General features: G+C 51.6%; 1 pseudogene; it reads right to left on the bottom strand.

Moving 5' to 3' along the window:
* LOC132317156 (hydrocephalus-inducing protein homolog) overlaps positions 1–19477 on the bottom strand; it is a 74423-nt pseudogene that overhangs the window by 6322 nt on the left and 48624 nt on the right.

Raw genomic sequence — 19477 nt, 5'->3', positions numbered from 1 at the left:
GAGGCAAGGGACCGTGAGGTACCTTGATGGGCAGGAGCACGTCCACGGCTCCCAGTGGCAGATTGGCACTTGGTGGGTCGAAGCGCACTTCAAATGTCTTGGTCTTGCAGCAGGGCAGGTGCTTCACAGGGTCCAGGTCTACGCTGAAACCTTGAACAGATGAAAATAAAGCAGCTGAGACACTCAAGCGACAGGAAATGTGTCACAAGCACGTTAAGGCCATAGGGGTGTCCTGGCTGGTAGCTCTGTGAAGAAGAGGGCAGCTCTTTGCCTCTCTGGAGAAGCCTGCCACTCTTTCTCCCTTGCCACTGCTCAAGGAGAAAGGCTTTTCACAGCCAGAATCCAAGGTTCCCATGGTCAAAAGGAAACATAATAGCTGACGAGCACCAGTAATTCCTTTATCAGGCAACCCAGGGAAGGATGCGCAGACCTCTCCAAAGGAGAACTTCCAACTACGATTCTCACAGGCTGTGGTGCTCCCTGGAAAACAACTTAGAGGAGACACCTGACCATCCTTCAGACACAGCCAGTCACTGTCTGATGGCACTGCAGCCTTACCTCAAGGCCTGTTTCGCAAGCCTATTTTAATACACCAGAGGACCTCACAGGCTGTTTGCTCAATAAAGGCTGAACAGAAGTGCTGAGACATTATGAACTCTAAACCAAAGCACTTCCAAACCACCAAGGGGCCATCTGTTTGCAACGCAAACCCACTGCGTGCACAAAAACTCAGATGATGCTCACGGTAGCCAAGAGCAGAAGATGCTCAGAGGTGACCACAGTGATCAGCACATCCAGCCCCTGCAATCACGTGTTAGGGCAGCCACAGGCAGGCCAGGTCTCTGAGCACTGCTGGCCAGGAGAACTCAGGCTCCGAGGCACCAAGCAGGGCGTACTAAGGAGGACAAAGCTATACAAATAAGCACTCAGAAAAACTCCCCATGTCCAGTGGCTTAAGCTAATCTGTCAGAGGCAGCTCCTTCAAGCCCACGTGAAGTCTCCCCAGCACTGGTTACCTGTGTCACACAGGACACGTCCATCGGTGTGAAAGGACACAGGGAACTGCTCGGTGTTGGTGATCTTCACGATGTGTGTGTGGATGTTCCTGAGAATGACATAGCCAAAGTCCAGGACATACTCCTCGGGCAGCTCAGCTCTGAAAGGAGGAGTAAGGAGCGCCCTTAAACCACAGCCTGGCTATGTTTCCAAGTGGATGGAAGATGCAAATAAAGTGGGTATTTCTGTATTCACTGCTGTAAAAACTCAACTCTAGCCAGTGAAACCCAAGCCTTACCACCTGGTAATAAGTCTCTGGTAAGTCACGGGGAGTGTAGGTCCAAGGCTTTTTCCGCTACCAGTGGGACCTTAACAAAAAATTCGTTTGTACTGCTCTGCAACCAGATCTGTCCCCAGAGGAGCACTGGTAAATGCAGTAATCAACACCTACAAGATTCATGGGAAGGTCCTTTGCCAGAGTAATCCCACTCACGAAAACACCTAAACAATCTGTTTTGCAGAGCCTCTTCCTCCTGAACTGGAGCTTATGGTGCCCGTCCCTCCTCATGAAGGAGAAAAGGAAGGACAAGTTACTTAGGTAAGCCCTGCAGTCCCACCAGCACCCAAGACACCTGATGTACGGCTTGTCAAGGCTTTGTCAACCTGTGCCGTTCCCGGCTCTTTTTGCTTAGTGGGATCTGTTAGTTGGAACAAAGACGCCAGCTTTGAGCTGCCTCTTTCAGAGCTGGTCAGCAGGGATGCTGTCTGTGCTGTTTGGATGGGCTTGATGGTCAGCACTGGACCCCCTCAGCTCTAAGAACAGAACCCATCATCGGTGGGGAGCTGAGTGCCCAGCTATTCCCAGCTCTGCAGGCACAAGGAGCTCTCAGGAGCAGGGGTGTGCCACCGGGTGTTACCCTTGGGGTGCCTGGACATAGGGTACGGGAGTCCCCACTAACTTGAGAAGCCTCCGATGAGCACGCTAGTCAAAGGCAGTGTCCTCAGAGGGACCGGAAGCGAGAACTTTCTGCTGCTCCAGGGCGTGTTCCTCCATCAGCATCTGTTCCATTTGCATCTGCAGCCAGGTGTCGAACTGAGGAAAGCAAAGACGGTGGCTGGTTAGCAAAGGCCCTTCCCAAGGGAGAGGCTTGTCTCTGAAAGAGGATCCCACCCTGCTTTGTTGAGAGGGGCGATGGGGTCCTCCTGTCTCCCTGCTCAGTGTCTCTGACACCTCCTGCTCTCTTAGACAGGACCTGATCTGGGGGGAAATGAACTCCAGCATCTTTGCCTGTCCGGTCACTGTTATAAAAGCTGATCTGGCCAGACAAACAGACAGACAAGCCAGGAACCTTTCAGCGCTCCAAGTATTTGCCTGACCCCAGCCACTGCCAAAGCAGCTTGGACAAAAGCTCTCTCCAAAACGGAACCACGACAAAGCTGGTGCCTCTTGGAGACGAACACTGACAGCACGGTCCCAGGGCGCAGTCAGGCTGCTGCTATGAAGCTCTGTAAACCTGGCAGGGCTTGGCGTGTGAGTCACAAATACCCCAGCAATGACCTGCATCTCCATTCACAGAGTACCATAAATTCAATCACATGAGCATGGTCTTCAGGATCGCTCCCTGGGGTAGTCCGGAAGCTGGTGCATCTACAGGAGGGACAACTACCAGAGGTGGGCAGCCCCCGGGGCAACGCTGAGCTGATGCGTGATCATGGCCAGATGCGGGCAGGGAGGTCCCAAGTGCCAGCAGGGTACCAGGAAGCCTGCTGCAGGGTGCAAGGGGCCCAAGTGACATGGCGGGAGGGTGGCACGTGACAAACAGGGCAGCAGCCATTCTCACCACGGTGCCCGAGTCGTTCGTGGGTGGCTCCACGGCCGCAGCCTCCCCCAGAACCACTGCTTCATCCCTCTGGCTGTCTTCTTCCATCTTTGCTTTTGCCTCGGAGGATCTTCTCACACTGTTTGTTTCCTGAAGGAAGAAAACATCCACAAATAGAAGTGTGGGCACAGCACCATGCCCACTTAAGCTGGGAAGTCCCACTCCCCCGATGCTGGCCTCTCCCAGAAACAAACTCCTCGAGCAATCTATGCAAAATGGATGCTGCTACTCCTCTCTGAATCACCCATCTTCCACCCCACAGAGGAGCATCTCATCCCCTGCAACGCGATGCAAAGCCAACCCTGACAAAATCCCTGCCAGCCCGCATTACAGCTTTCCCAAGCTTTTCTGTCTAGGCATCATCTTTGCAGGCCACCAACAGATACACTGGCAAGCTCTGCAGGATGGTTCCCGGGGCAAAGCCCACATGGGCTCATCTGCTAGACACTCAGGAAGCAACCAGAGGGTTGAGTGTTGGTATGACAGCCCTGAAACCTCCAGGCCTGGTGGAGATGGGTGGGAGCTGCCCTATGGGCATATGATATGACATGGGGGAAAAAGCCGGGGACCTACCTGGGGAGCAGACAGGCAGTGCTCACCTTTGGTGTTCTTGGGCAGGTCCAAGTAGGTCCTGGGAAAGATCCCCTCTCCTTTGAGGGAGATTTCTTTCGGCTCCAGGTGACCCACTTGGACCTGGAAAGTCCTGCAAAAGACTCCCGGCACTCCTGGCAGGTAACGGACTTTCAGCACTTGCTCCTTGCCAGGTCCAATGTAACCCTGCAGGACACCAGAGAAGAGGGAGGGAATGTAAACCAAAGAGGGTTTGGTGGAGGGATGGCTCAGACGATAGACACGCTGAGAAGAGAAGGCACGTTCTCAAAGATAAGAAAGCATCAGACAACATCGCCTTCTAGCTCTCTTCTACCCAAAAGCTGAAGTCTCCTACACCAGGATGCACTGTGTCCTTCAGAGGGCCTGTAGGGATGCATTCTCACAGCACAGACTACCCTTCGCTCAGCATGAGCACACCTCTGCTAGCAAGAGCCAGACCAAATAAATAAAAGCTCTTTTACCAGCTGCTGTGGAAGATGCGTGAACTGCCTGCACTCTCAGCAGACCCAGCAGCTCCTCTCACAGCACGCCGGTGGTTCCCAGGCTGCTGTTGAAGGGCCTCACCCCTTATTAACGACCCCAACCAAACATCTCCTGCCTGTGCAGTTACACCGAGGGTGCACGAGCCTATCTGGACTCACAATGACCTGCAAACATACATCTCTGGAAACGCAGGAGCAGGGACGAGGATGAGATCTAGGGAAGAAGGTGTTGCCAGGAAGGTCACCTCCTCTCCAGGCTTCCAGAAGGACTGTCCGATCCCCGGGCTGGGCTCACGCCAGCCAGGTCGAGAGCAAACTCAAGCAGATGGCAACATGGCTCGGGGTGACAGGACACAGCCGCAGCTTTCCTCGGCTCGCCCTCTGCACGCGGGGCTGGACCCTCAGCTCCCCGCTCCCCTCCACGCTGCAGGGACAAGCTCCTGAGCGGGACACATCCTGCCACTTGGTCCCCCGAGCCCTTATCCAGCGCACAACACAGCTGCAGCGAAAGCGAGCCCTGTCAAGCTGCCAGGGCCGACAATGCTGCTTACGGCAACAACTGCGCGGGTCTGAGCAGAGCTGTGTGTTGGGAAGCTCGCAGGAAGAGGGCATCTACAACCCTCTCCTAGGCAGCCTGACAAAGGGCCAGGGTTAATCGCTTGTGCTACCTCCGTACTCACCGTGCTGGGCACAACCAGGGGCATGCCGGGCAGAGGGCTGTTGGCAGTGGCCGCACTGGGGCTGAGCACCGCGAAGGTGAAGCCCACCTTGCCGCTGTTCTGCAGGGTGACCTCTGCTTTGGTGACTTTGTTAAACAGCTGAAGAGAGGACAGAGGAGCGGGAAGTTACAGACACAGGCCTGATGCTGGGCATCTCCTTCCTCTTTCATTGGCTTGAAAGGAAATGAACACAGCACAGCAGCAGGGACCGCAGAGGACATATGGGCACTTGACTCTCCCGGGTTAACCTGGGGAGCCCACAGCCACAGAGTATCTCTTAGCCCGACACAGGAATAGATATTTACGGCAGCACGCAGAGGTGCAATAACAACCATGTAAAGACCAGTAACAAAGAAACGAGGGGATACAAGCCCTCTGCCCTTTAAGGTGTCATCCAACATCTAGCTGAAACAAAGAAGGAGGCATCGAGGCATTTCAGAGGAAAAGCCACCTGCATACAAGTACTTGCAAGCAAAATACCAGCAAAAAGGGAGACAGACGGTGCAACACATGCAGGGCCAACAGCTGGAAATATCTGTGGGGTTTTTAACCAAAAAGAAGTAAAGTGGGGATTATTCTGGGACATTCTCTCCAGCTTCAGTGACAGGAAGCCCAAGTTAACTTCCTCCCTGGTTTATTTTGTTGATTAATCGAGAGCACTGAAAAAGAGCATCTCCTTGCACCTCAGGCTTTAGGAGCGGATCAGTGGATGGATGTCTCAAGGCACATCCCTCTGGAGATCACCGCTGGGATCCTGCCTGCCCCAGGAGGCAGCGTTAGGAACCTTGAAGAGGAGCAATTCCCAGCTTTGGGGGGGGATGGAGATGGCCATTAAAAACCACCTTGGATGCAGGACCTATCACTCAAAGGTTGTACAGCTGACAAAGTAGCTGGGAAGGGGAGAGACCCCTAGACCAAGGTCAGCAGCAACCCACCGGTGATGGTTTTAAAGACCGCTGCCAAGAGAAGTGCGTGGTACCTTCAGCCCGCAGTCGATCTCCGTGGTGTCTAGGAGGTAGTCAATGAGCGAAGCCTCCCCACTCAGCGCGATCTCATAGGTCGGGCCTCCCTCCACCTTGCACAGTGCCGTGACGCTGGCCACGATGTTTGCGTGGCCAAAGAAGGTGAATGTGACCCGCTCGCTCTCGCCCGGCTGCAGCACACCGTACAGCGGCAGGATGTCAAAAACCTGGAGAGAGGGGAGGAGAGATCAAGATGTCAAGCATCCAAATTGATGCAGAAGAGCAGCCATGGCTTGAAGCAAAGGACAGACATGACTGGAGGGGCCTGCTCCTCAAACACAGGCAAAATCATCCTAATCTCATCCTGCATCCATGACACTTTCCAGTGGAGAAACCATGGGAAAAATCTCCCATACTCACCAACTAATACATTCATTAATACAGTACATCAAAGTAACTTGGGACGTCTCCTCTCTCCGATTTGCATGCTGCTCTCTCAAGATGCTGCAGCAAAATCTACTGCAAAAATTTCCTATCGACCACTTGATTAGTAAGAGCGGGACGAATAATGCCCTCCATAGGCGCCACACAGGTAACGTCCTTGGCCAACCCTACGACATGTCCTGCACGGCCTCTCCAATGACCGGTTGCTTCAGCAGTGCTGTGCGACGTGCTGGGAGGGCTGTGACGCCACTCTGTGAGCAGCGCCAAGGGCCACCAGTGGGAGCGGGGGCTACATAAGCAAGTCACATTCCCACTTACCTCCTCCACTCCCAAGGTGAGGGGCTCTGCCTCCGTGAACGGCATCAACTCCTTGATCTTCACCCGGCTCTGAGTCTCCGCAGCACCCTCCATCTCTGCAGCACCTTCCAGCTCCGCAGCAGTGGATGACAGCAACTGGAAAACAAGCACCATGAGCTGCAGAAAGCAGCTGCCTGGTCTGGGTGAGACCACTCTGCTGCAGGCTCCACCACCTCACCAAGACAGGAGCAGCTGAGATGGGACCTGGGCACAAATCAAGCAGGGGTATGTCCATCGCATCAGTTGAGCGTGGGTCCGAGCCCACCCACAGATGAGACACGGGCTCCATCTGCACTTCCTACACGCAAGCTTGCACGAGGAAGCTGCGTGCGCCCAGCACTGAGTCCTGGCAGAGACCTCAAGGGTACTTTGCACCCTCGTGCCAGCCTGGCTTTGCTCACTCCTGCCCGAGGAACACACCGAGAACCCCATGCCTTGACAGGTTAGGTTTTCTGTGACAAAAAGAGGAACACAACTGCAAGTGAGACGCATTAAAAACAGGAAAATGAGGACTTAGAAAGTGCTCAGCACAACTATCCCGTTTCAGATGGTGCTTAGGTTTCATCTCATGCACTCATCAGTGCTGGAGAGCTGAGGATCTCTGCTCGGTCATTCTTCTCCAACAGCACCTTCCTGAAGAAGGCAGCTGAGATGTTTTTCTGTCTTGCAGCAGCCAAGAGCTGGTATTGAACCTCAAAGGCACCATGTCTCAAGAGGAAACTCATCCCTGGACTTCTGACCCCTATTTATAAAAGAGGGCTTTGCGACTGCTCTTGACATTTAAGAACACCCCCTTGTTCACTAATGTCAAGAAGTGCTTTGTGCTGTGGCCGTGACTTCAGCAGAATCTGCAAGAATATTTACAGGACATCCTTAGACCTAATCAGAGGCTCCATCTCCCCAGTAGATAAAGCACTGGGGAGGGAAGAGTTTTCTCTCGTCTCAATGCTCTTTCTACTGTCTCTACGTTTTCAAGCTTAGCAAAGCTTTGTCAAGTGTATATTCCCAAAGATGCTAACCCACATCTTTCCTAGGCCTGTGGTCTCCCACCTCCCCAGGGAGGTTATATGGCAATTGCCTTGATAGAGTGACACAAGCAGAAGACCAAACTGCAATCTAGAAGCATCCTTTGAATCCAGAAGAATCCTTTGAAGCAATTTTGGATCCTACTTAGCCACGTCCACTTGTATTTCCCTGGTTTACTTCCCATGCATACATGTCAACAGAGCACAAAATAAAGATCTTTTCATGCTTCTATCCAAAAAACATTCAGCCACACTATTCTTTACGTCTACAGGGTATCATTTCTCCTGATTCAGAAAAAATGTGCAGAGTTACAACATTAAAACTGCTGATATTTGGATGTAAGCACATGCAGGTCCCCTCCTTGAACTTAATGTCAACGCTGGCACTTTCAGAGCCTCTCGGGCTCTCTTACATCCTTTTCCACGGCCCTAGGAGCAGCCTCTGTCCCACACGATGCACAACAACATGCCAGCTCCCACTAGTACCAAGGTCAAGCTCCAAAGCAGCAAGCTTCACCAGGAAGGTCAGCACATCAAAGGCAACTTTGTCTGCAAAGCCTTCTTTTATAAAAAGTCATCTCTGCGGCCATCACTGCAACACGGGCTCTTGGGGGAAGGCAGAAGCGTGAAAGTGGGTGGCTCCAGCTGGGCTTGAGAAGGTGCTACATGCAGATCAGTACTTGGCACAGCTTGAGACAGAAAGGAAACTGAAAGCCCTCACATCATGATGCAGATACAAGCCTCCTTTGATGTTGTAAACAAAAAAACCCAAAACCAAACAAAAAACAAAAAAAATCCCAAACACAACATAAGTCAGGAGAATCTGAGTGGCCTTCTCCAAGCAAAACTGTCCTATTTCTCCCTCCCCAGAAGCCCCGCGTCCAGCCGCTGGCCCTGCTGCCCAGCCCGCTCTCAGGGCATGTGGCAGCAGGGCAGCAAAAAGGGAGGTTGGCACGAGCACGGCTTTTCAGTGGAAAGCTGGGGGAGGCAACGCAGGTGGTAGGCAGAGAAGAAAATCTACCTTTGCTTCCAGGGAGTCATCTCCAACTGCTGGCTCTTGGGCAGGATCCCCCACTGCTGCCAGGGCTTCGGCTGGCTCCTCCGCACCCCCGTCCCTGGAGCTGCTCTCTGCAGATGCTGAGCGCGCCGACCGGCCTCCCTCCTTCTTAGGTGGTTGGGCTTTGATGAAAAATTTAGGTGCTGGAGGGCTGAACCTGGAAAAGAACGTAACTTTGGTCACAGACCTGCAGTGGGAGGAAGGGGAGCCTGCACCAGCGGCCCCTTGGCAGGATGCGGCCCCTGGCTGGGCACTGGTGGTGTGAGCTCAGTGATGGGTCTGACCCAGCAGCTCCGAAACCAGGATGGAGCAGGACAACGCTTGGGGCTGCCCAGGGACGATGCTGGTATAGTGGCTGTGCAGGCAGCTGGCAACTGGCTGCAAGGAGAAATGGAAGAGGACAGAGGGGAATGGCTTGTAGGGAGGTGAAAAGTGCAGCAGAAAAGGAGAAGAGACACAAACTGTGCAAAAAGGTGAGGCTGAGATGCAAAGAGGCAGATCCAGCCAGCGATGAGCCAGTACAGACCCACTGGTGCCCTCTTGAAAGCACCCACCACCACGGACCATGCCTTCCTCACCCAGAGGGCCAAAGCAAGAAATGTTGCAGCTCTACTACACCTTTATCCTGAATATTTCCCCTGATAATTACCCGCAGCCACAGGTCACTACGAGCAAGCAGGGATGCTGGTGGCTTTCTCAAAGCACCATCAGGCAGGAGCAGGGGTGGAGCCCACAGCCTGCTGTGCCCTGACCGGACAGAGCCCAGCACCGCTCGGGGCACCCACGGAGCCCAGCGTGGGACACCCTCGCACGCGCAAGGCAACACGGAAAGACACGTCAAACAATTCCAAGCAGAGGCTCGCAATTAAACAGCCCATTGGTCCCTGATGAGTGCCAAAGCAGCAGCGATTAGTACTTTGGGGAAGGAAGCTCTGGCCATTTTTAATCAATATACAGCAAACGTCGATGACATCATTCAGCTCCCTGCTGTGCCGCAGGTATTCCCCGATCCCAGAACAATGGCTCCAACAGCACCTCACGCTAAAAGGGCAGCAGCTCTGCTGAAAGAAGGTTGGAACCGACGTGGCATTTACCGATGGCGTGGTTACCTCCCCAGCAGTTTCTAAACGCAAACCGGTTGAGGACCAATTTGGCAAATGATTCACAAAGCAGTTCTACGGCTCGTTTTACAAACAGAGCTGAGTTTATGGTTTGACCAACATCTCTCAGGAAAAAGTACATGGTATAACTTTTTCAAATGTTCCCAGGTGACTCAGATTATGTTCCCTGTTTCAAATCGCACAGTAACTCTGCTCCTATTTCAAATGCCACGCACTCGAACCATGCCTGCCTGTCACTGTGCCTATTTGCAAGTGTTCCCCATAGGCAAACAAGGCAGATTTTTTTACAGCAGCCTGGGTGCTTCATTCCCAGCTGGGAATTTGGTGCCTTTAATGACACGCTCCCAAATGAATATTTCTCTTTAGCTTTGTAGCTTGTTATTTAAGGCTGGTTTTCTTTTCTGGATTAGAGGCTCTGCTCTTCACAACCCCCAGGAGGTCTCACCTGACTTGGCCTTCCTGCAACCACATGCAAGAACAAGGCTTGGCCCAGGCAAGCTTCCCCAAGCAGGGACCGATGAGCAGCGGTGCTATCACCCCTCCCCAGCCCTCCCTCTGCCTCCTGCTGGGACCCCATGGGGGACCCCAAAGACAACCGCGGCACTGTCTGCGTGGAAGAACAAACCAGGACTGGAGGGGACGAAGGCGTTCGCTTGCCCCTGCAGAGCATCACCCATCTCCAAGCCCATCTGCACAACCTTCACTCCTCTCATCCGAGGCACCTTAATATGTGTTGGGGTGCACCGATGGGCGACCAAACTGCTCAACACCTCCAGCAGCCACGATCTTGGGCATCTACATAAGGATGAAATAAATTGAGCTCAGCTGCAACAGCAGTGCCTCTGGGCAGCCTGCAACTGAACACTACTTCTCCTGGGTGGTAAGGGAGATGCCTGCAGCATGGGAGTACAAATATCCAGGGCCAGGAGCACCTTGAAGCCCTCCAGCTACGCACCAGGCCACGCACCAGTTCGGCGCATGAGCCTGGCCATCATCACAGTGGCTGTCCCAAAACTGCTACCTGTGATCCACCCTAGCAAGGAAATGAAACTGCGGCTCTTAGAGCGCTTCTGATGAATACTGTGGGTTAATATCAACTCCTGAGAGTTGTTAATAACAACTCCAGCTCCTTTGCAGAGCCCCATGAAATCTCCCTGTGAGCTGAAGTCCTCCCCAAGCTGCTCTGCTGTAGAGAGCTGAAGGATTCCCCTCTCTTTGCCCCTGCCTGCCTCCCTCTCCGAGTCAGGAGATGTAGATTTATGGTGATACCTCCTCAACATCCCAAAGTCCTCACCCGAGCTGTTTGAATACAGGGGCCATACTCTCTTAACACAATTGCTACTTGTTTTTTGAGTGGGCAAAGACAGTCCACCTGCTTCTGCGAGCAGCACGGCAATCTGTCAGAGTTCAAGGATCGTCTGGGCAATGTTCTTAGGCATATGGTTTAGTTTTAGGTAGTCCTGCGAGGAGCAGGGAGTTGGACTCAATGGTCCTTACAGGTCCCTTCCAACTTGAGATATTCTATGATTCTGTGAATCAATGCTCCTGTGCAGCTACGAGGGCAGAAGGAATGGCAGTTCTTCACACTGTGGCTATTTTCAGGGATAAAGAGATGGGCCAGCTGGATGAGAGATTATTTTTTTTTTTTTCACAGGGACCTTTAACAGAGTCTATCGCAGCACAGAGTGGCTCCTCACCTACAGCACATGGAGCTGGTGGCTGTGGCCAAAGAAATCATTGGCAAAGAAACCACTGAGGACCAAAACACCGGCTTTGGCCACCTGACTTTGAGAGGAACAGCACGCATTGCTGCTACTCCACGCTGGGACAACCTCCTGCCTCCTCAGTGATACAACAGGAAAACAGAGCACTGGCACATGCCAGACAGATCCCGCCCTTTCTGAAAAAGAAATGTGTGATGACGTCTTGGGAAACGATCTCCCTGACTGGTACTCTCCTCATCTGCCTTAAAAAAATAAATTAAAAAAAAAAAAATCAACATTTTGTTTCATAAACAGTAAAGCTCTGCGGAGACGGGGCCTTGAGCAGCAGCCCAGGGGCAATTAAAGCATGAGCCATCCCGGCAGCACAGGCGTAATGGCATTTATAGGGAGAGGGATGCCGTTTGCAGTGCAAAGGTACCGCGGGTTCCCACTGTGAGCCTTGGGTAATGAAGACATTCAGAAAGCAAAGAGAGAAGTTGGCTGCTCCCCAGGTTCCCTAGCTGAACATTGCTGGCACAGCAAGAAGTCACCTTCCAACCAGTGTTTGCTGGCCAGCTGTAAAACCAGAAGGCAACCCCCGTCCAACCGCAGCCCACTCAGGGCGTGGATGACACATGGACATCTCCCACGTTTTGTCCTGATGGCACAGGACAAAGCCAAGGAGAGAGTCAAATACTTGACAGCACCTCGGGGGGGACGTGCAGCACTTTTCACCCAAACAACGGTTTCTCCTTCGCCTCCCCTGCCTTAAATCCACTCCTCCAACTCCCTGGGGCTGCTCCCCAGTCTGCCGGGGCAAAGGAAAGCTCTCGGGGTCTGTCACCCTCATGCAAAGGAGGAGGCTGAGCCTCAGAAAACACAAGCATAATACTTGAAGTGATTCCCACGCAGCCGTTCTGGGCTCCAACCTCCATCGCGATGGCCCAGGTAAAAGTCCTCCAGGTGTGCAACAGTGAAACCGTTGGTCAGAAGCCCCGGGGCAGCAGAAGCTGTCTCAAACCTGCAGCATCCCAGCAAATGAGCTGGGAAAAAGCAGTGTCGTGCTGGAAGGCACAGAGCTGGAGGGTACGTGGTGAGGGTCACCATGCTGAAGGTGAACGCAGAGAAGCAGCAAGCTTACAGACATGTTTCAAATAGGAAATCATCACCCTCCAACCTTTGTTCTGATAAAGCATCACTGTACACACCTAGTATATGGGTCTATGTCTCTAATACAGACTTGGTAACAACATATGCTCACTTACTCCTGGCTCCAAACCCCTCCTTGGCACTCACTGTATTTACTTTTTATCCTTTCTGGAGGGGAACAGGTCGCAAATTTCCCCAAGTCTCCCTTGCTTCAGCTCCCCAGTGCCTCTGTCCATGAGTACAGAGCCTCTCCGTAAGCTGCTCACGGCAGCCGGACTGCCACCCCAGAAGTGAAGCCTGCCCGGCACCCAGCCCTTGCTCCAAGAGACTTCGTCTCCAAGAAAGAAGAGGCCACTTCTCTGTTACACAGAGCAAACCGCTTCTCGGCTGCTGCCAAACCACACGCAGCTGAAGGACTCCTTCAGCAGCACGCTTCCATCACGACTCAGTCCTCCTTTTCTGAGTTACCCATGAGACTGAAGCAGGAGAAAGACCACCCATAGGGCTACCAAAGCCCAAAATGTACTGCCCCAAGGAGCTGATAGCATTGGGGGGTGAGAAGGGGGTATGCTCTACTGTCACTCATCCCAGACTCCCCAGCAGCAGGGGCACGGTGGATGTATGCATTTTGGATGTATATTCTCGCTGCTCATGTTGCTACCTCTCCCCTCTGGTTACTGACAGGGCACTGCTCTCAGATTTTTGCCTTGCCCGGTTTCTCACTCTCTACATTTTCCATCTTCCTTGTTATAGAAACATCAGCAAAGCAAAAAACTCATCAAATATAACACAGACTTGGGGTTGTGGGGTTTTTTTGTCACTACCAAGGCTGGGATCTGGCTCGCAGGGTCCCTGCAGGGCAACCTGCCAAGGGACATGCACAGAGATGGCAGCGACATGAGGAATTCCTAATGCTATAGGAAGATCCACTTGGGAGGAGAAAGGCTGCTGGTTTGTTCAAAACAAATTGGCTGAAAAAATCCTGGATGGAAAGGGAAGAGTCATCTTCTACATGTTTAGCCCAACAATCCCTTTCCCCAAAGAATCTACTGGCAATTCATTACGCTGGATTTGTAGCCAAGACGCTCCCACTCTCCAGAGACGTCGGATCAACACACGGAGGGGACCTGACATGTGCCACGGAGGTGCACAGCTCCTGCTGATCCACCCTGGCACATGGACCGCATGGCGTGTGTTAGCTCTATCCCAGGGAGGGAACATGTCTCGCGTGAAGGGGATGAAGAGGTGATGCAGGAACAGCAATGCTCAAAGGAAATGACAAGGCATGGATCCTTAATGAAGGATGGAAACTCTAGAGAACAGCTAAGTTTGGGGAGGAGCCTTTGGCAGCCTTTGTCACAGGTCTCTAAGAAAAGCCTTATATAGCCCTTGGATTTAATGTCTTCCTTTTGATGGGAATCCCAAATAAAGCTGAGGAGCTGGGTACTGCCCTTAGAAAGGGGAACAAATCTGCATTTCAGGAAGAAACCTTTAAGATAAGAAAGATGATGGAATGTTTGAAATTGACTCCAGATCTATTATCTCCTGCTGGGCCATTCTAGAGGTCCTTTCCAACACTGCAGAAAACATCTTGGTGCAAAGGCTTAACTTGGCTTTGAGCTAGCAAAGGTCCAAGAGGTAAGGAGAGCCTATTCCTACTCTGTCTCTAACCACATAGAAGAAGAGTAACCAGGAGAGAGTTATGGCTCAGCCGTGTCAGAGAAGGGGCATGGGTTGGCATGAGTTCGGCAAGTCCAACGACACAGCAACGGTTGGACTGTGTTGCTTCTATGATTGCTCTGCTCAAAGTAGCAGCAGTGACTGAAGAGTAAGGAGGAAAAAATGGGTTGAACAATTAGAAGAAAAAAAAAAAAAGATCTAAGCACACAGCATCCCTTCCAGGCAGAGAAACAACACTCTTCTCTCCTGGACAAAATAAACATGTGTGTCTGATTGATGCTGCTGGGAGTCTCTGATGATTGGCTCCAGCAAGGTTAGATGTATGGACGGTTAAATTCTATTGATCTCACCTTCGTGAGACCTGATGTTTGATTCCCTCAGTGTCAGACTGAGTGACCTTGATCTGACAATCTAGAATACCAACAGTGCTTAATGTGGACCAGAAATAGTATCTGACATGTTGCCCTTCTGCAGGGCTCTTCATGAGCAATTTGAGGTGTGAATAGCTTGGAGACAGTCTTCATTTCCAGCTCTGCCACAGAGGATCACATGGCGTCTGCTGAGGGACCCGGAGAGAGTACATTACTGCATAACCAACATGCAGAGCAGAAAAGGGAGCTGTCGTAACGTCCACAGCGCTAATGAGCCAGCAAAGGGGCTATGCCCAACACTGTGGAGCCAAGGCTGCTATCCTGCCAGATGCTTTGGACCCTCAACTGCTACCAACTCAGCAGAGCTGGGTGACTCTGCATCCACTGGAAGAACGAGCACCTGCAGGCTCAGGTCCAGCAAAGCCCATTTAGGTGGAGACCGGGGTTATCAAAAGCTGAAAACTGAGTCAGCATTCACATTTCCAAAAACCTAAACTGGTTCTAAAAAAAGAAGAGGCAAGATAAACAGGCAATCGGCCAACAAGTGGCCCTAGAGGAAATTAATTCCACACAGCTTCACTCTGTTTGTTTCTCTTATTATAAAACACATGCATTGTTCTATCATCAAAATTAGATTTCCCCTTTAGCTGGTAATTAAACCCTAATCTAATTTACCAGGGGATGACAGGGGCCTCCAAGCTGAGCTTACAGCCCTGCTCCTCTTCCCCTGCCCATCTCCCTCCACCTGCTTTTGCAGACTTTCCTCTGCATTTTAGGGTCTGTTCTTGAAGGTGCCGTGCATCAAGAAGGGCCACACTAAAGACTTCTTGTTGTTGCTTGGCAAGAGCCAGCTGTGAATGGGCTACCCCAATGCCCAGGTCTTCTCCCCCAAGCCCTCCTCATAGCCATAGCTAATTTCCACTTCCCAATAGGTCGTCTCCTCTGAGACAGATCCCAATGCCCTAAACAAAACTGTTTATTGATGATCTCTAGTATTTCTAATAGCAGCACTTCAAGGCACACTGGCTAACTTTGCTCGGTTTCCTAGGGCATTATGGAAAAACCATTTGCTACTGTAATCAAAACTGCCCAGACTAGACTTCTGTACTATGCAGAGAGGCCACAGCAGGAGGAACTGCTAGAAACGTGTTTATAGACGTGCTCCGGCATGACTGCCAGATTGGCTTGGAAACCACAGACCAGCGCTGGGTGGCCCTGCTCCCAGGGGATGTTCAGACAAGTCCTCCCACCAACACCTACAGCTGTACCCAAAGCTGCAGCAGAACCTGCCATTTCGCTGTAAAACACTAAAGAGCTGTTTGGCGAATGTAACGTGCCATTGAACAGATGAAAACTCACTTCACCAAGGTGGTAATTGCCTCAGGCCACGAAGGTCTGAGAAAGCAGCTTTCCACACCAGCTTTCCTGGAGAATGCTGCCTCTTTCCCAGCATCAAACTGGTGGAGATCACCTATTCCCTGTGCATCTAGCCTGACCACAGCTGGTAGGTGTTCTTTCCGCAAGGGAAAGTTGAAAGCAATTTGTCGGATGCCAGGCAAACAGCTTGGTCTTTGCAAAGTACAAACAGGACACCGGGAAGAAGAGCTTCAAGGAGAGGGTGGAGGCGCACATACCTCATCTGGTTCACGTGGCTGTCCATCAGGAAGGACCAGTGGTACCGGACAGGAAGTGGGCTGCAGTTTGTCATCCTGACATAACGCACAGCTTCGGTGTCATTCAAGAGGCACCCAAAGTCCACGGCCATGGTCGGGAAATGGAGGTTGGGGAAGTAGACTTCTCCCCGAACGGTGACCTGCTCCTCCTGAGGGTGCTCGAGAAAGCGTATCTTCAGAGCCTTCTCTGCTACCCAGGTATTCAAACCCTCTTCATAAGCAGGGTTAAAGCTGATGGAGAGATGAAGTTCCTCTCCTATCTCCAGCTTCATGGGCTGCAAGGAGATGAAGAGTATTAACCGCCAGTGTGATGAAGTCCCAAGGTCTTACGGCATGAAAATGTAAATATTCAACATGTGACCCCAACGTGGCCACCTCAGTTCATCCTTCCTTTTCTTTATAGTGTGCGCCTGCCCGCAAGCACCACAACACTCTGGTCTGAGACTATCTCACACTCATGCCTCTGGGCTCTGCATCCATACAAGAGGGAAAGAAATATTGTCCTCCTGAATTCTGGACCCACAGAAGCTATATGCTAAATACATAACCAAACCAGCACTCTGGCAAGCCAGGGCCTTTTGCCCTGACTCCAGAGGAACATCTTTTTCCTCACAGCACAAGCGCAATGGCATTGCAGCCTCACCCTTGCAGGTGCTAGTCACTGGCACGGCACAGAAATGGTGGCCGTGCCTACTACAACACGTTTAGCAGAGTCCATACCCAACACCTTCCACCAACAACGGGGCAGGTGCCAGGGAGCAGCTGGAGGAGCATCCTCAGCCTTCCTGAAAGCAGGGCTGCCCTTGAAGGGAGCAAGCTGCTCTTGAGGTTATCCAAGGATGGCTGCTGGAGAGCTAGGATGGTTTCCAGGAGACACCTTTACTACATGGCGTGCCCAGACCTAGTTGCACGCTCCCCTCTCCTCATGGCTTAAAGCCAGGACGCATTTCCCCAATTCAGATGATATTTCGTTTCCTTCAGCAACTCGTTTCAAATCTAATTTAGTTCAGGCCAGTCTACTGCTGATTCTAAAGAATAAACCTCTCTATCAGAGGACCTCCCAACAGAAATGCACCACCACACTCCTCCCTCTTCAAACCCCACCAGCAGGAAGGTCCACGGCTGCTCACCTGAACATCTGCGGGGAGGGGCTGCCGGTCCGCATCGCAGATCATGAAGGGTTGCTCCAAGGCCAGGACAACGCTGAGTGGCAGGGAGGACATGTTTTTTAATGAAAGAGGCTGGTACTGAAGAGTTAGGACATCACTGGGTTGCTACAGAAACAGGAGACAAGGAAAAAAAACAACCTGAAGCGGCCACAGACCTCCTTCCCTTTTCTGATGCATTTCAAGGTTTTCAACCCCAGAAGAGCATACATCTCTATTTACTATTTTTATTCACTTCTACCCTTCTAGAAAGGTTTCCTTGAAGTAGATCAGATGCTTTTCATCTTTAGAAACTACAGCATCCCCCGGGGGACAGGGAAACAGTCTCACGTACAGATGGGGGGATAGGACCCCGAGAGGAGGCAGCTGCTTGAACAAGATCAAAAGAGAACGTGAACCCAGAGCTTTTGTCTCTGCGTGGTTTATAGAAACTAGACAGGGTTTGGGAAACTACTTCTGGGTGTATTGACATCAATCAGCTGCAGCTTCGTAGTACTCAATAAATCAGAGCGTGTGGCATCAAGCAGACCACAGGCAGACATCAGGCAGAGCTGAAAAGCTTCTAATTAAATCTGAACTCCCTGCTCACAGGATTTTGTGCTTCTCTGGAAGCCTGGGAACCAGAGGAGAGACCTGAAAACACAGAAACTAAATAATGAAGTATCTTCTCTTTTTCAGACACCTCACGGGAGAGAGAAAGATGATGCAGGAGTCAGGATCCAGAGACTAGAGGGCTCCTGCTTTGTGTTGATATTACCATCACTGCAGCTGAAGGACATCTGCGGGTCCTTTGAAGAAAGTGAGGCTTGGGGAAATGCAAAGAGCATACCAAGAGCAGAGAAGGCAAAGAGAGACAAGAGATGACAGTTTTCCCTCATCAGCCTGAGGAGCTGACAGCTCTCTCAGTTTTTCTCAGCTCCCCTACAGGATCAGTGTTCAGACTTCACTGTGCCTTGAAGGAGGATCCTCAAAAACCTCCCTTTATACTGAGTACAGAAACTGGTGTCTCTCTAGAAGTGGCCACGATCCCCCTCAGCAGAGCAGCTGTAATCTCAGTTTTACTTCGGTGAAGTTAAAAACCAGTCCATCCCTAGAAACATCCTCACTTACTTTACAAAGCACCTCAGGAGGGGTGAGGAGCAGGTTTAGCATCGCTCAGCTGCAGCTCTCTGCTCTCCCACCTGCAGCCCCAGCACACGAGGGGGCTGCGCAAAGCCCACGCTGTTCTCGTGGGTCCCACACATCTCACCCTGTGCCCTTGGCTCAGCAGCTCAATTCTGTATCCACATCAAGAAAGGCCGAATACGGCTGGTGAGACTGTCCCCAAGCCCAGAGGAGCGAAATAATGATCTTGGTGTTAATGGCAAAAACTTGGTCCTGCTCAAATCAATAGTCAAAGCCCTGAGGACTCGGAGAAGATATTTAACTTCCCCCTTTGAACACAAGCACACACACCCCACGGGCTCTCAGTCATCAGCCAAGCTATTCAATGCCAGCATGCAATCTGCAGACTTACCTTCTCCACCCGGAAAGTGATTTCTCTGGAGGATATTTGCAGAATGGGAGCAACGAACTCACAGGTGACGTCCACTTGCATGATCTGTGCCTTCCCTGCCTTGCTCCCCACCATGGCGTGACACAGCAGCCGCTCCTTCACTACCTGCATGCAAGAGTCACACGTCACCCGGCGGGTGCTAGCAGGGTGTCCAGAAAACACCCCGCATTTGCTAGCCACCCGACTGTGGACATAAAGGATTTTGATAGCCTGGATAAAAACTGTGCCATGGGATCTTGGCCATCAACCATCAACAGGTATTACTGCCCTAAAGTGACAGTCACTCGTCTCCTCAACAGCCCTCTCTCTTTCTATGCTACACCCTATTTATGCTGCACTCAAACATCCATACCGCTACACCCCAACATCCACAAAAGCACTTGAGTCACGTGCTGTCTACAATCGTAATAATCCCTGCCCCAAATGATGCTTGTTTTGATGTGCCCCATCGCTAAGCATAATGCTTACAGAAAGCTGTAGGAACTGATTAAAAAAATATATAACTATACTAACGGAAACAAGTGG

The sequence above is a fragment of the Gavia stellata genome, chromosome 5 (assembly GCF_030936135.1).
Source record: "Gavia stellata isolate bGavSte3 chromosome 5, bGavSte3.hap2, whole genome shotgun sequence".
In the NCBI taxonomy this organism is placed as follows: domain Eukaryota; kingdom Metazoa; phylum Chordata; class Aves; order Gaviiformes; family Gaviidae; genus Gavia; species Gavia stellata.
The sequence above is the reverse complement of the archived record's forward strand: the minus strand, read 5'-3'. Positions and strand labels throughout refer to the sequence as shown.